This window comes from Nomascus leucogenys, chromosome 4 (assembly GCF_006542625.1).
Source record: "Nomascus leucogenys isolate Asia chromosome 4, Asia_NLE_v1, whole genome shotgun sequence".
In the NCBI taxonomy this organism is placed as follows: Eukaryota; Metazoa; Chordata; class Mammalia; order Primates; family Hylobatidae; genus Nomascus; species Nomascus leucogenys.
Genome location: NC_044384.1, coordinates 63111506 through 63127898, shown reverse-complemented (window position 1 = coordinate 63127898; position 16393 = coordinate 63111506). Strand labels below are relative to the sequence as shown.

The 16393-nt window shown below is 38.0% G+C and overlaps 1 protein-coding gene and 1 pseudogene across 3 annotated transcripts in view; both read left to right on the top strand.

Annotated features, from left to right (window-relative positions):
- DLGAP1 (DLG associated protein 1) overlaps positions 1 to 16393 on the top strand; it is a 988253-nt gene that overhangs the window by 312067 nt on the left and 659793 nt on the right. For 2 of the 3 annotated variants that reach the window (XM_030810698.1, XM_030810695.1), the window contains exon 3: positions 1693 to 1800. The gene's annotated coding sequence lies outside the window, so the exon portion shown is untranslated. The remainder of the gene's footprint in view (positions 1 to 1692; positions 1801 to 16393) is intronic. The other variant, XM_030810696.1, reaches the window with a different exon arrangement.
- LOC101179021 lies at positions 20 to 949 on the top strand (annotated as a pseudogene).

Below are 16393 nucleotides of genomic sequence, written 5' to 3'. Positions count from 1 at the left end.
CCTGCGCCCGGACTTTGCCATCGGCGGGGCAGTGGCGGGATGCGCCCGGGAGCCGCAGCCTGAGGTCCTCAGGTCTCTGAAGGTGTCGTGGAGGAACCTAGCACCTGCCATCCTCACACCCAATTTGCCACTTGCAGCAGCTTTAGCCCATGAGGAGGATGTGGGCGGGACTGAGTCAGGAGCCCTCTGGAAGCATGGAGACCGTGGTGATTGTTGCCATAGGTGTGCTGGCCACCATCTTTCTGGCTTCGTTTGCAGCCTTGATGCTGGTTTGCAGGCAGCGCTACTGCCGGCCGCGAGACCTGCTGTAGCGCTATGATTCTAAGCCCATTGTGGGCCTCATTGGTGCCATGGAGACCCAGTCTGAGCCCTCTGAGTAAGAACTGGACGATGTCGTTATCACCAACCCCCGCATTGAGGCCATTCTGGAGAATGAAGACTGGATCGAAGATGCCTCGGGTCTCATGTCCCACTGCATTGCCATCTTGAAGATTTGTCACACTCTGACAGAGAAGCTTGTTGCTATGACAGTGGGCTCTGGGGGCCAAGATGAAAACTTCAGCCAGTGTCAGTGACATCATTGTGGTGGCTAAGCGGATCAGCCCCAGGGTGGATGATGTTGTGAAGTCGATGTACCCTCCGTTGGACCGCAAGCTCCTGGACGCACGGACGACTGCCCTGCTCCTATCTGTCAGTCATCTGGTGCTGGTGACAAGGAATGCCTGCCATCTGACGAGAGGCCTGGACTGGATTGACCAGTCTCTGTCGGCTGCTGAGGAGCATTTGGAAGCCCTTCGAGAAGCAGCCCTAGCTTCTGAGCCAGATAAAGGCCTCCCAGGCCCCGAAGGCTTCCTGCAGGAGCAGTCTGCAATTTAGTGCCTACAGGCCAGCAGTTAGCCATGAAGACCCCTGCCGCCATCCCTGGGTGGCTCAGCTTAGCCTTCTACTTTTTCCTGTGGAGTTAGTTGTTCTCCACGGCTGGAGAGTTCAGCTGTGTGTGCACAGTAAAGCGGGAGATCCCCGTCAGTTTATGCCTCTTTTGCAGTTGCAAACTGTGGCTGGTGAGTGGCAATCTAATACTACAGTTAGGGGAGATGCCATTCACTCTGCATAGAATAGCATTGAAAACTGGTGGACTGTCAGCTTTATTTAGCTCACCTAGTGTTTTCAAGAAAATTGAGCCACCGTTTAAGAAATCAAGAGGTTTCACATTAAAATCAGAATTTTTGGCCTCTCTCGATCGGTCAGAATGTGTGGCAATTCTGATCTGCATTTTCAGAAGAGGACAATCAATTGAAACTAAGTAGGGATTTCTTCTTTTAGCAAGACTTGTACTCTCTCACCTGGCCTGTTTCATTTATTTGTATTATCTGCCTGGTCCCTGAGGCATCTGAGTCCTCCCTCTTACAGGTTTGGGTTTGAAGCTGAGGAACTACAAAGTTGATGATTTCTTTTTTATCTTTATGCCTTCAATTTTACCTAGCTACCACTAGGTGGATAGTAAATTTATACTTATGTTAAAAAAAAAAAAAAAGAAAGAAAAGAACACGGCCATGTAGATTTTCTATGAAACGCTCTTCTTAACAACATTGAATATAATGTCTGTCAGAATAGTTCTTATGAGATCATTTTTAAGTGTCTTTTTGTTTCAGGCTAGTTATTACATCTAATTATTGCATTGTTGTGTTTCAGAGCAGATGAACATCAGATACCCAGAGTGACATCAGGTTAAAAAAAAGCCTGCAATTTGGATCTTTTCCTGCCTCGGAAGCAAGGAAAATGGACAACTGATAATCAAAGGTAAAACTGCCCCCTTTCCCCTTACTTGTATAGGAAGTAGTTTCTTAAATAACAGCTTCCTCTTCAGCTATCCTATATGAAACATTTTTTTAATAGCATGGTATATTTGAACAAAAATATTCCTGGAATACACTTTCCAGACATATTAACAGTCTGTTGAATTTAAAGCCTATGTTTTTTAACTTCCTAGCTATCTGTACAGAATCTAGGCCAGACGTATTTTATATATTTAATCTTCTTGTTGTTGTTAATCTGGAATGGCATATTGGGCAAATGCCATTTTTATAAATCTGTGGACCCAAATATTGTACATTAGGTAGGTTAGGTATGAAATTATGGAAGTAAATGGCATAGTGTTAGCTTTTCTTAGCATATTGAACAAATTTGCATTTATCCACACAGACATGTTCAACATGATGTAAGTGTGCTAAGAAAGGCAATGAAAGGCAGGGCACGGTGGCTCACACCTGTAATTCCAGCACTTTGGGAGACCGAGGTGGGCGGATCACCTGAGGTCAGGAGTTTGAGACCAGCCTGGCAAATATGGTGAAACCGCCTCACCACTAAAAATACAAAAATTAGCCGGGTGTGGTGGCAGGTGCCTGTAATCCCAGCTACCTGGGAGACTGAGTCAGGAGAATCACTTGAACCTGGAAGGCAGAGGTTGCAGTGAGCCAAGATTGCGCCACTGCACTCTAGCCTGGGTGACAGAGAGAGACTCCATCTCAAAAAAGAAAAGAAAAGAAAAGAAAGGCAATGAAAACACTTGAGTCCTTGCTATCATCTCCACTCCTTTCATTATGTAGTTTTTGGAGGGAGAAAAAAAGAAGGGTCTTACCACATATAAATCAAATATACTACAGAAGTGGTGTCAGATCAGAAGGAGATTAATATTGCTGAATAATAAGCTATTGTCTTTGGGTTACTTGCTTGAGACAGTGACTTGGGTATGGCAATTTATTAGGGAGCTGATCCAAAGATCAAGAGTTAGAAGCAGGAACAATGAATCAGGGAAGAAGCACAGGTCAAATTGCAGGTGGGTTAGCAAGTCCACCACGGCAGGCAATGGGAACTTGGTTCCTCCCAGGAGGGGTACAGATGCCCAAATTTCTGTTAGAAAGATGTGCAGCAGGAGGTTTACTAACTGACTTTTTCCCCTTGGTTTTGGATTCCCCCAAGGAGCATGAATTCCCTCACAATGCTGGGCAGTGCCAGCCATGCATGGGCAGAAAGCAGAAAGACACTCAGTTGTCACTTGAGGTGTACACTGTAAGGCAGTGGTCCAGGGACGGGTTTCATGGAAGACAATTTTTCCATGGACAGGGTGGGGAGGTGGGGAGATGGTTTCAGGATAAAACTGTTCTACCTCAAGTCATCAGGAATTAGATTCTCATAAGGAGCACATACCTAGATTCCTCACATGGACAGTTCACAATAGGGATCATGCTCCTATGAGAATTTAATGCTGCCACTGATCTCACAAGAGGCAGAGCTCAGGCCGTAATGCACGCTGGCCCACTGCTCACTTCCTGCTGTGTGGCCCAGTTCCTAACAGGAACCAGTACTGGTCTGTGACCTGGGGGTCAGGGATCCCTGCAAAGGCAAGGAGACTCCCCTGTAGCTGTGGCTGACATCCAAAGTGAACCCCGGAACATAATGCAGGGAGCCAGCCGCATCTGTTGCAGCTCCTTTTACTTTATTTTAAATCAGCATTTTTCTCCTCAATGAAGTATCTCCAAGAAAAAAAAAAGTTTTGTGTTTTAAAGACATTAAATAATTATACCTAAATATCATGGAATCCGAGTGAGTTCTGTTTTGAAACTAACTTCTTCATGAATAAATTGTCCATGTTCAGTAAATGGCATAGTGTCAGCTAAGTAAGAAATGCATGTGAGTCCACATGTATATTTGAGACATTATATAAGATTCAAAGTATGACCAACATGCTGGAATAGTCAGAATTAATATAACAACATTTAATTATAGCTATATTTGTTACTCACTTTATATTGTTTCATTTACAAGAAGGTGTCTGTGTATACACAAAAATTTAATTTTTGTCTTTCCTATTTGGAAACAACCCTGTTTGTGTGAAATGCAAGACTGAAATTATATATATATTATCTGGGCATAATGTTAGATGAATGGTCAGCTGGCAAAACAGATTTAGCACATTAAGGTGAATCAGAGCTTCTTTGTTTTGTTTTGACATGAGAACATTAAACAGATTGAAAATAAAGTTGGATAAAGCCTGTGGTTGTGTTGTGACCTAGAAGATCATATGCTCAGAGGAAGAATATAATTGATAAACTCTCTAAGGATCAGCTATTAAAAATAAAACAGACAACAACAAACATTTAAAGTGATGTGCATTTGCATGCAGATTTCCTTGTGAAGGAAATGAAAGTGAAGGGGACAGGAGAAAGGGCAGCAGAGAATGGTAGTGCAGGGAAACCAGGAAAGTCGTAGCAGATGCTAGGCAGAAATACCAAAAAGAGCAGACAGAATCAAACTAGGGATGAAGAGGATCCATGACATGCAAACTGAGTGAAGGGCCCCAGTTCATTTGAGGCTGGACATCCTCCTGAATAACCAAAGAAAAATTACTGTGTCTTCTCACCTGAACAATGTTATTGCCCCTCATTAGTTTACCTCTCCCTGGTCTCCTTTGGCTCCAAAGTCTTCCAGAATCACAGCTCTGATCATGTCTGCTTTTTGCTTGGAAAATGTTCTCTGATTTACCAATTCATCATCATCTAAATTTCTTAAGCAGACATTTAAAGCCTGCCACTCTAAGGTGTTAGACTTATTATTTTTATTATTTGACCTCACTTACCAGTGGCCTAGCCCATTGTGTAGAAATGTAAGGGCTGTGATTTTTTTCACGCCTTCCAAGTGATTTTAAGGCTTTGTGGTTTTCAAACACAGATTGGTCTAGAGCAAGCTTATCTAGCCCACTTTATTTTGTTGTTGTTGTTGTTGTTGCTGTGTTTTGTTTTGTTTTGTTTTAGGCTTTTAGCAGTCTGAAGCCATGGCTTTTAGTTTCTGTCTCTAGTGATAAATGGAAAAGAGAGACAAGGATGGGGCTTTACATGCCCAACCAGAAACAGAAACTAAGAACACATAACTGTATTCTCTCCCTTGGACACCCCTGTTCTGGAGTGAGGCCCAAGAATGTACATTTCTAACATGTTCCCAGATGATGCTGATCTGTTCCATGAGACCTTAACTTGGAGAACCACTCTGTAAACTAAATGATCCAGGCTGGCACTATAAGTTCTGCATTACAGTTTGAGTCAAAGACTGATCACAATGAAAAGTCTTCCTTGCCAACATCACCATTGCGGGTGGGTGTGTTAGTTTAATAACAAGCTCTGAGTTTTCTGGTCAAATACCATCTTAATATCATAAAATTCCAAACAGTAAGATTTTTGATGCATTTTTATATTCTTTACTGTGTCATAGACTTTGGAAACCCATAAATATCTGTTGGATGGATAAAGGATGGATGGATGGATGGATTGATGGATGGATGGATGGATGGATGGAAGGAAGAATTGATGAACAGGTTTAGCAACCAAGAACTGGTTTCAGCACAAAACTTAACTTCCTACAAAGAAACTACTCTGGCTTGTGCCATAGAGAAAGATAGTTTTCCTTCACACAGAAACCTTATTATATAAGCCCATACTCAATATATAAGACCTTTTATTAGATGAAATAACACTACGTAGTTAAAGCCCAAGCATCTGGGTGTCAATAGTATTGTGCTCTTTAATAAACAGAGTCTCTCACGAAAGACTTTTTGCTACTTGATTGAGTACAACCGGGGAAATGTCATTTCTATCAAGATAAATTGTACATTTTACTTTGTAAAAGAGCCACTGGTTGTGTGAAACCAGCAAATCACATCTATTTAATAAATTCCTTTGCAAATGTCTTTTCCTTGAGTTTAAATTTTGCAGCTGCAGCATAATTTGAATGTTTATTCACATTTAGGACAATTATGCTTTCTGGTTTTTTTGCTTTCTTGCATTCAAATATGTTCATGTGTCAGTGTTGCACATTTTCTCTCTACATCTTTTATCTGCATGCATCATCCCATGATTGGCTTGGTAAATTTTTCCTACTTTTCTTGCTAAAATAACTGTTCCTTCTGTCTGTTTTCTGCCTACTCTTTGATTTATTCCAGAAATTGGGCTCAATGCCTACTTTTAGAGCTCAGTGTGAAATTTATTTTGTATGTTTTTAAACCAAGTTTCCACTTATTTTTTTGTTATGTATTCCGTAGTGGAGTCAACCTCAGAATGCATTCATGAAAAAGCCTGTAATCATATATTAGCATAAATAACAACAACAGATGATAATATGAATGGTTGAAAATTTATTTTTTAAATGTACTTCATAATTCACTTTTGTAAGAGGAAATTAAAATGTTCATTTTATGTTGTGGCTTGCCTAATAGTAAAGCTTAAATATTAATTAAAATGTAAATGTCCTAGCCCCAACTTTGTTATTACCTTGATGTATGTTCTTGGCGAGTCCCTAGGCTTCAGTTACTTCCATTATAAAAAGAAAGGTTTAGGATAAATAACCCCTGGAATTCCTTCTAGTGCCTTATCTTGCAATTTCAAGGTACAGATCATATGAAATCCTACCTAAAATCCGACACAAAATTATGAGTGAGTCAATCAGTCAACTAAGGGCACATATTTGAAAGTAGAGTTGAAAAGGCAGGATTTGGGATTCAGAAAGACTTGAGTTCAAAACTCAGCTCTTTCATTTATTAACTATGTGAACGTGGCAAATGGACTGAACCACTCTATGTACTTTAGTATCTTCATCTGTAAAATGGGGGCAGTGTTATTATCTGAAAGGTCACTTTAAAGACCAGAGGTAGTGTATAAAATAAATCCAGCATCTGGTAGGAGCTGAACATACATAGCTAGAAGCTGACCAGAATCCCACCACGGTTTTGGAGGTTAGTGGAGATTACTGTATACTCTTCTTTTCCAATATAATTCTACAAGAGTAAGAAACTTTTATTTAGGACTTTAAAACATGAACACACTTTAGAAAATGTATCCATAATTTAGTCATCTGAGACTGAAAGGCTAGTGGAAAAATTCAGCATTTTTTTTATCTACACGGGATAACTCTGGTTCTATAAATTGCTGATGGTTACATGTGTCAAGCCAGGCCTTTTTCATCAAGAGTGATTCCTCAGTGTCAAGCATGAAGTTTGCAAATTACATTTTGTTTTCTGCCTTGTAATCTAGCCATGGCTTGGGGAGAAACTAAAATAAAAATTCTTCAAGGCAAAAGTTTAACCTGAATAAATGTTCATATGGTCTCAATTTTTAACTGATTTCAGAATGACTAAAATTATTCATTTTTTTCTTCTCATTCTCCAAAAAATTATTTTCATAGCCAATTTGCCAGATGCAGCTTTATACCCAGAGGCAAAAGAAATCAAATTTTTGGTCAATAGAAGATTCATTTACTAAGAGATTCATGCAGATATTGAATACTTCTCTGTTCTTTTTTATGTTTTTGAGTTTCAGTTGTCATTTTGATATTGGTTAACCCCAGTACTTGCCAGCAGAAATTCAAAGCAGCCTACTTCACAGGAGTAGATCAATAAAGTTTTGCTGGAATATTTCATCAATCTTAGCACAGGATTTAATCCTTTTGGCTATTTTTCTATTTTAATATTCTATAAATCCTCTCAAGTTAATGTGTTGTGAGATAAATCTTACTATTTCACTATTTTATACTTTTTATGTCAGAAATAATTTAGAAACTAAAAACTGCTATTGCTATTTGATACCTTGATTTTTTCAGACATCTGTAAGATACAAAATCTAATTGTAGAATACTGTGTTTATTTGTCATGTCTCAGAGTCCTATCACTATCAGGATGATAATCATACTGATGAGGCTGTCTCAAACCTTATGAGATATAGATATAGATATGTAAATATATAGACATATGGTGGGGGTGGTGATATTGTTAATTGGGCAACCAAGTCCTTCACAATAGAAAAGTTATAGGCAATTATTACTGATATTGGAATTTTTAATAAAATGACCGATTAAGTACTCTCTGAAAGAAACGTAAATGTTATTTTTAGATGATGAGATACTTTCTTTGTAAAATAACAGTATAATAGAATTTATTACAGATCACATATTTGAGTATTTGTTTATACTGTAAGAATGTTCAAGGACAACATTTGACTATGCAGTAAAAAGGTGCAACTTGACAAGAATTATAAGAAAGGAAGAAAAGGCATATTGACTGGATTTATTTTCTTTTTGCTATATTCTTATCATGTGCTAGACATTTTCACCTAAAATTTTTACCTGTCTTGTTTATTTAAAGGCTATGTTTAGAGAAACAATGATACCATGTTAAAAAATAGACATTAGCAAAATTGAATAGTAAGGGAGGTGGAGCAAGATAGCTGGATAGAGGCCTCCACTGTCATCCTCTCTGCAGGATCACCACATTAAGCAACTATCTGCACAAATTCACCGTTATAAGAACTAAAAATCAGGTGAGTGATCACAGTACGTGGTGTTAACTTCATATCACTAAAAGAGGCACTGAAAAACAGTGTTGAATTGCCTACAGCACCCCTTCTCTGTCTCCCAGCAGGGGCCCTGTGGCTCAGAGAGGAAATCTGTGTGCCTGGGGGAGGGAGAACACAGTGATTGTGGGACTTTGCATAGGAACTCAGTGCTGCCCTATCACAGTGGAAAGCAATGTGGGACAGAACTTAGCCAGCACTCATGAAGGCAGCACTTAGACTAGTCCTAGCCAGAGGGGAATTGTCTGTCCCAGCAGTCAGAACTCTAATTCTGGCAAGCCTCACCACTGTGGGCTAAAGTGCTCTGGGGTTCTAAATAAACTTAAATGCTAGTCTAGGCCACAAGGACTGCAATTCCGGGGCAAGTCCTGGTGCTGTGCTGGACTCGGAGCCAGTGGGCTTGGGGTGCTTACGATCTAGTCAGACACCAGCTGATACAGCTAAGAAAGTGCTTATGCCACCCCTCCCCCAGCACCAAGCAACACAGCTGGCACCCTGAGAGAGACTTCTTCCTTCTGCTTGAGGAGAGGAGAGGGGAGAGTAAAGAGGACTTTGTCTTGCATCTTAGATACCAGCACAGCCACAGTAGGCTAGGACACCAGATAGAGTCCTGAGGATCTAGCTATTGCATGATATATCTAAAGAAAACTTGGGCCAGAAAGGAACCCACTGCCTTGAAGAGAAGGACCCAGTCCTGGCAGAATTCATCACTTGATGAGTAAAAAGCCTTTGGGCCATGAATGTTTAACTGTGGCAGCCAGGCAGCACTTGCCATGGGCCTTGGTTGTGACTCAGAGCCATGCTGGATGCACATGTGACCCAGTACATCCCCAGTTTGGGTGACTAGGGGTAGAGACTATTTCTGCTTACGAAAATGAGAGGGGAAAGTAAAGTGGACTTTGTCTTGCACCATAGGTACCAGCTCACCCACAGTGGAGTAGAGCACCAAGCAGGCTTGGGGTACCCAATACCAGCCCTTGTCTCTTGACTGGCATTTCTAGGCCTTCCCTGGGCCAGAGGGGAACCTGTTGCCCTGAAGAGTGAGTCCCAGGCCTGGCAGCACTCACCAGAAGCTAACTCAAGAGCCCTTGGACCTTGAGTGACCACCAGCAGTACCCTGGCAGTATTCATCACGGGCCTTGGGCAGTGGTGGCCATGGAGAGAGGTTCTTCTCCTTGTGGAAAAGGGAGGGAACAGTGGGAAAGACTTTGACTTGTGAGTACCAGCTCAGCTGCAGTACAATAGGGCATCAGGTTGATTTTTATAGTATCTGACTCCAAGCCCTGGCTCCTGGATTGTGTCCCTAGACCTCCCTGGGACAAAGGGGAACTTGCCATCCTGAAGGATAGGATACAAGCCTAGCTGGCTTTGCTACCTGCTGATTGTAGAGCCCTAGGGCCTTGAGCAAATATAAGTGGTAGCCAGGCAGAGGTTAGTGCGGGCCTTGGGTGAGACCCAGTACCATGCTGGCTTCAGGTCTGACCCAGCATAGTCCCAGTGATGGTGGCCACAGGTGAGCTTGTGTCACCTCTCTCCCAGCTCCAGGCAGTTCAGCACAGAGAAAGACTCTGCTTGTTTGGGAGAAAGTAAGAGAGGAGAACGAGAGTCTTTGCCTGGCAATCTAGAAAATTTTTCCTGATCTTCTCCGAGACCACCAAGGCAGTACCTCTGTGATTCTGCAAGAGCAGAATCACCTCACAGCATTGCTGGGCTTGGGGTGCTGCCTAATACAGATATGCCCATAGTGACAGAAAAACTTAGATCATAATACTCAAATACTTTTGAATACCAATACCTGGAAACCCTTCCAAAGGATAGGTACAAACAAGCCTTTTAATCCTGTTGGCTATTTTTCTATTTTAATATTCTATAAATCTTCTCAAGTTAATGTGTTCTGAGATAAATCTTACTATTTCACCGTTCTATACTTTTTATGTCAGAAATAATTTAGAAGCTAAAAACTTCTATTGCTATTTGATAACTTGATTTTTTCAGACATCCATAAGATAATAAAATCTATTTGTGGAATACTTTGTTTATTTTTCATGTCTCAGAGACCTGTCTCTATCAAGATGAGAATCTTACTGATGAGGCTGTCTCAAGCCTTATGAGATACAGACAGATATAGATATGTAGATATATTGTGTTGGGTGGTAATGTTGTTAATTGGCCTACCCAGACCTTCGCAATAGAAGAGTTATTTCTTCATGGGCGATTATTACTAATATTGGCATTTTTAATAAAATGACATATTAACTACTCTCTGAAATAAACATAAATGTTATTTTTGGATGATAGAATAATTTCCTTAGAAAACAGATTACAATAGTATAATGGAGTTTATTACAACTTACAATTTTTGAGTATTTGTTTAAATGGTAAGAATGTCCAAGGACAAAATTTGACTATGCAATAAAAAGATGCAACTTGACAAGAATTATTTTAAACAAGGACTGTGAAGACTACAATAAGTACTTAATTCTTCAATGCTCAGACACCAAGGAACAACCACAAACATCAAGACCATCCAGGAATACATGACAGCACTGAATGAACTAAATAGGTCACCAGGGACCAATCCTAGAGATACAGAGATATGTGACCTTTCAAACAGAGAATTCAAAATAGCTGTTTTAAGGAAACTCAACAAATTTCAAGATAAAACAGAGAAGGAATTTAGAATACCATCAGATACATTTAACAAAGAGACTGAAATCATTAAAGAGAATCAAACAGAAATTCTGGAGTTGAAAAGTGCAATTGACATACTGAAGAATGCATCAGAGTCACTTACCAGCAGAATTGATCAAGCAGAAGAAAGAATTAGTGAGATTGAGGACAGGCTATTTGAAAATAGACAGTCAGAAAGGACAAAAGAAAAATAAATACAGGTGATGTTTAAACACCCAAAAGTGTGGTGATACCCGTACTCAAAGTATGGTTTCATGGAGATCTCCAAGATTTTTCAGGGAGTCCAGAAGGTCAAAACTATTTTTATAGTATTAAGACTTTAAGACTTCATTTGCCAAAACTTTCATACTTAGTGAGCATATAGTGGAGTCTTCCAGAGGCTATATGACATGGAATGATGTCATGTAAAAGTGGAATGCATGCTTGTGTATTCTTCTGTTTTCCAGGGTTTTCTAAAGTAGTAGGTTTGGGCTATAAACATGTGCATTTTCGAAGGTTCTCTCAGATCATTTTCAGAACTTCTACAGGTCCTTATTAGCCATCTTTGGTGTGCCTACTTAGTCTCTGTAACCTTATTTTCACCTAATAAATTATTCATTTGAAATCTTGGGAAAAACTGAATAAAAAAGAATGAAGTATACCTACAAGATCTAGAAAATAGCCTCAAAAAAAGAAAGTCTAAGAGTTATCAGCCTTAAAGAGAAGATAGATACAGAAATCAAGGTCGAAAGTTTATTCAATGGGATAATAACAGAGAACTTACCAAACATAGAGAAAGGTATAAATATTCAAGTACAAGAGGTATATAGAACACCAAGAAGATTTAACCCAAAGAAGACTACCTCAAGACATTTAGTAATTAAACTTCCAAAGGTCAAGGATAATGAAAGGATCCTAAAAGCCCCAAGAGAAAAAACAAATAACATGCAATGGATCTCCAATATATCCAGCAGCAGACTTCTCAATGGAAACCTTACAGGCCAGGAGAGAGCAGCATGACATATTTAAAGTGCTGAAGGAAAAATACTTTTATTCTAGAATAATATATGCAGCAAAAATATCCTTCAAATATGAAGGAGAAATACTTTTCCAGAACAACAGAAGATAAAGGATTTTTCACTAGACCTGTCTTACAAGAAATGCTAAAGGGAGTACTCAAATCCAAAAGTAAAGGACTTTAAGGAGCAACAATAAATTACCTAAAGGTGTAAAACTCACCAGTAAAAGTAAGTACACAGTAAAACACAGAATATTACAACACTAGAATTGTGGTGTGTAAACTATTCATATCTTGACTAGAAAGACTAAGAGATGAACCAATCAAAAAATAACCACTACAACAACTTTTCAAGATATAGACAGTACAAAAGATATAAATAGAAACAAGAAAGTTTAAAAGTAGGGGGACAAAGTTAAAGTGTAGAGTTTTTATTCATTTTCTCTTTGCTTATTTGTTAGTTTGATTCTTTGTTTATGCAATCAGTGTTAAGTTGTCATCAGTTTAAAATAATGGGTTACAAGATATTTGCAAGCCTCTTGGTAACCTCAAAACAAAAAGCATACAACAAATACACAAAATAAAAAGCAAGAAATTAAAAAATAAAAAATAACACCAGAGAAATTCACCTTCACTGAAAGGAAGACAGGAAAAAAGGAACGAAGCAAGAAATGACCACAAAACACCCAGAACACAGGTAACAAAATGGCAAGAGTAAGTCCTTACTTATCAATAATAACATTGAAAGTAAATGGATTTAACTTGCCAGTCAAAAGACAGAGTGGCTGAATGGATAAAAGACAAGACCCATTATCTATTGCCTACTAAGAAAATATTTCACCCATAAAGACACACATAGACTAAAATAAAGGGATGGAAAAAGATATTCCATGCAAATGGAATCTAAAAAATTACAGGAGTAGCTATAGTTATATCAAAATAGCTTTCAAGACAAAAAGCTATAAAAAGAAATAAAGAAGGTTATTATTTAATCATAAAGGGTTCAATTCAGCAAGAGGATGTAATGATTATAAATAAACATACCCAACACTGGAGCACCCATGTATAAAAAGTAAATATTATTAAACAGAGAGATGGAAACCAATAAAATAATAACTGGAGATTTCAGCACCCCATTTTCAGCATTGGACAGATCATTCAGACAGAAAATCTACAAAGAAACATTGGACTTAATCTTTTGTGTAGACTAATTGGACCTAATAGATATTTATAGAACATTTCATCCGATAGCTGGCAGAATAAACATTCTTCTCCTCAGCACATGGATCATTATCAAGGATAGACCATTTGTTAAGCCACAAAGCAAGTCTTAAAACATCAAGAAATTGAAATTATATCAAGTATCCTTTCACCACAATTGCATAAAACTAGAGATCAATAACAAGAGGAACTTTGGAAACTATGCAAAGACATGTAAATTCAAATATATGCCCCCGAATGACCAGTGGGTCATGAAGAAATTGAGAAGAAAATTTAAATATGTCGTGAAACAAATGATAATGGAAACACAACATATGAAAGCCTATGTGATACAGCAAAAGCAGCACTAAAAGGAAAGTTTATAGCTATAAATGCCTACATTAAAAAGTAGAAAAACTACAAATAACCTAATGATGCATCTTAAAAAACTAGAAAAGCGAGAGCAAACCAAACCCAAGATTAGTATAAGAAAAGAAATAATAAAGATCAAAGCAGAAATAAATGAAATTGAAACAAAACAGTACAAAATATCAATGAAAGGAAAAGTTGCTTTTATAAAAATACAAACAAAATCAATAAACATTTAGCTAGACTAAGAATAAAAGAGAGAAGACCCAAATAAATAAAATCAGAGATGGAAAAAGACATTACAACCAATACAGCAGAAATGTAGAGGATCATTAGAGACTACTATGAGCAACTATATGTCAATAAATTGGAAAACCTAGAAGACATGGATACATTTCTAGACACATACAACCTGCTAATATTGAACCATGAAGAATTTTAAAACCTGAACCAGACCAATAACAACTAATAAGATCAAAGCCGTAATAAAAAATTCTCCCAGAAAAGAAAAGCCCAAGACCCAATGGTTTCACTAATGAATTTTAGCAAACATACAAAGAAGAACTAATACCAATCTTACTCAAACTCTTCTGAAAAAGAGAGGAGGAACAAATATGTCTAAATTCATTCTACAAGGCCAGTATTACTTTGATACCAAAACCAGACAAAGACACATCAAAGAAAAGGAAACTACTGGTCAATATCCCTGATAAATTGTAATACAAAAATCCTCACTGAAATACTAGCAATCCGAACTCAAAAACATTAAAAAGATCATTTATCATGACCGAGTGAGATTTCTTCCAGGGATGCTTCGACATATGCAAATGAATCAGTCAACATATCAACAGAAATATTTGCCCAAATAGTGTCTTAATATCAAAAGAATTAAGGACAAAAACCTTACGATCATTTCAACTGATGCTGAAAAAGCTTTTGATAAACTCTAACATCACTTTGTGATAAAAACCTTCAAAAAAGTGGGTATAGAAGGAACATACCTCAACACAATAAAAGGTATGTACGACAGACCCACACCTAGTATTATACTGAATGAGGAAAACGGAAAGCCTTTCCTTTAAGATCCGAAACAAGAATAGGATGCCCACTTTTCACCACCGTTATTAACATATTACTGGAAGTCCTAGCTAAAGCAATCAGACAAGAGAAGGAAATAAAGGACATCCAAATTGGAAAGGAAGAATTCAAATTATCTTTGTTTGCAGATTATATGATCTTATATGTGGGAAAGCCTAAAGACTCCACCAAAAAGCTATTACAACTGATAAATTCAGTAAGGTTGCAGGGTACAAAATCAACATACAAAAATCAGTAGCATTTCTATATGCCAACAGCAAACAATCTGAAAAAGAAATCAGAAAAGTAATCCCTGTTGCAAGTAACAGTAAACATCTAGGAAATAACCAGTGAATTTTTAGATATCTATGATGAGATCTATAAAACATTGATGAAAGAATTTAAGAGAATACAAAACAATGCAAGGATATTCCATGTTCATAGGATGGAAGAATCAACATTATTAAAATGTCCATACTACCCAAAGCAATCTACAGACTCAATGCAATCTTTATCAAAATACCAAAGATATTCTTCACAGAAATAGAAGAAACAATCCTAAAATTTATATGAAATCACAAAAGACCCAGAATACCAAAGCTATCTTGAACAAAAAGAACAAAACTGGAGGAATCATATTACCTGACTTCAAATTTTACAACAAAGCTACAGTAACCAAAACAGCATTGTACTGACATAAAAACAGACAATAGACCAATGGAACAGAATGGGGAACCCAGAAACAAATCCACTTATCAACAGTGAATTCATTTTCAACAAAGGTACCAAGAACATATATTGGAGATAGAACAGTCTCTTCAACAAATGGTGCTGGGAAAACTGGATATCCATATGCAGAAGAATAAAACAAGACCCCTATCTCTTGGCTTATACAAAAATCAAATCAAAATTGAATAAAAACTGAAATATAAGACCTCAAACTATAAAGCTACTGGGACAAGCTTGGGGAAACTCTCTAGAATATTGGGCTGAGCAAATATTTCTTGCATAATATGCCACAAATACAGGTAACCAAAGCAAAAATGAAAAAATAGGACATACCAAGTTAAAAAGCTTCTCTACAGCAAAGGAGACAATCAACAAAGTGAAGAGACAACCCACAGAATGGGAGACAATGTTTGCAACTATCCATTGGACAAGGAATTAATAACAAGAATATATAAGGAGCTCAAGCAAATCTATAGGAAAATATCTAATAATTCAATTTAAAAATATGCAAAATATCTGAACAGACACTTCTTAAAACAAGACAAATGCCAAACAGATATATGAGAAGGTGCTCACCATCACTGATCATTAGAGAAATACAAATCAAAGCTATAATGAGATATCATCTTACCCTAGTTAAAACTGCTTTTATCCAAAAGACAGACAATAACAAATGCTGGTGAGGATGTGGGGAAAAGGGAAACCACTGCTGGAGGGAATGTACATTCATACAACCACTATGGAGAACAGTTTGGAGGTTCTACAAAAAACTAAAACAGAGCTATCATACAGTCCAACAATCTCACTGCTAGGTATATATCCAAAAGAAAATAAGACAGTATATTGAAGAGTTGTCTGCACTCTCGTGTTTTTTGCAGCACTACTCACAATAACCAAGATTTGGAATCTACCTAATTGTCCATCAACAGACAAATGG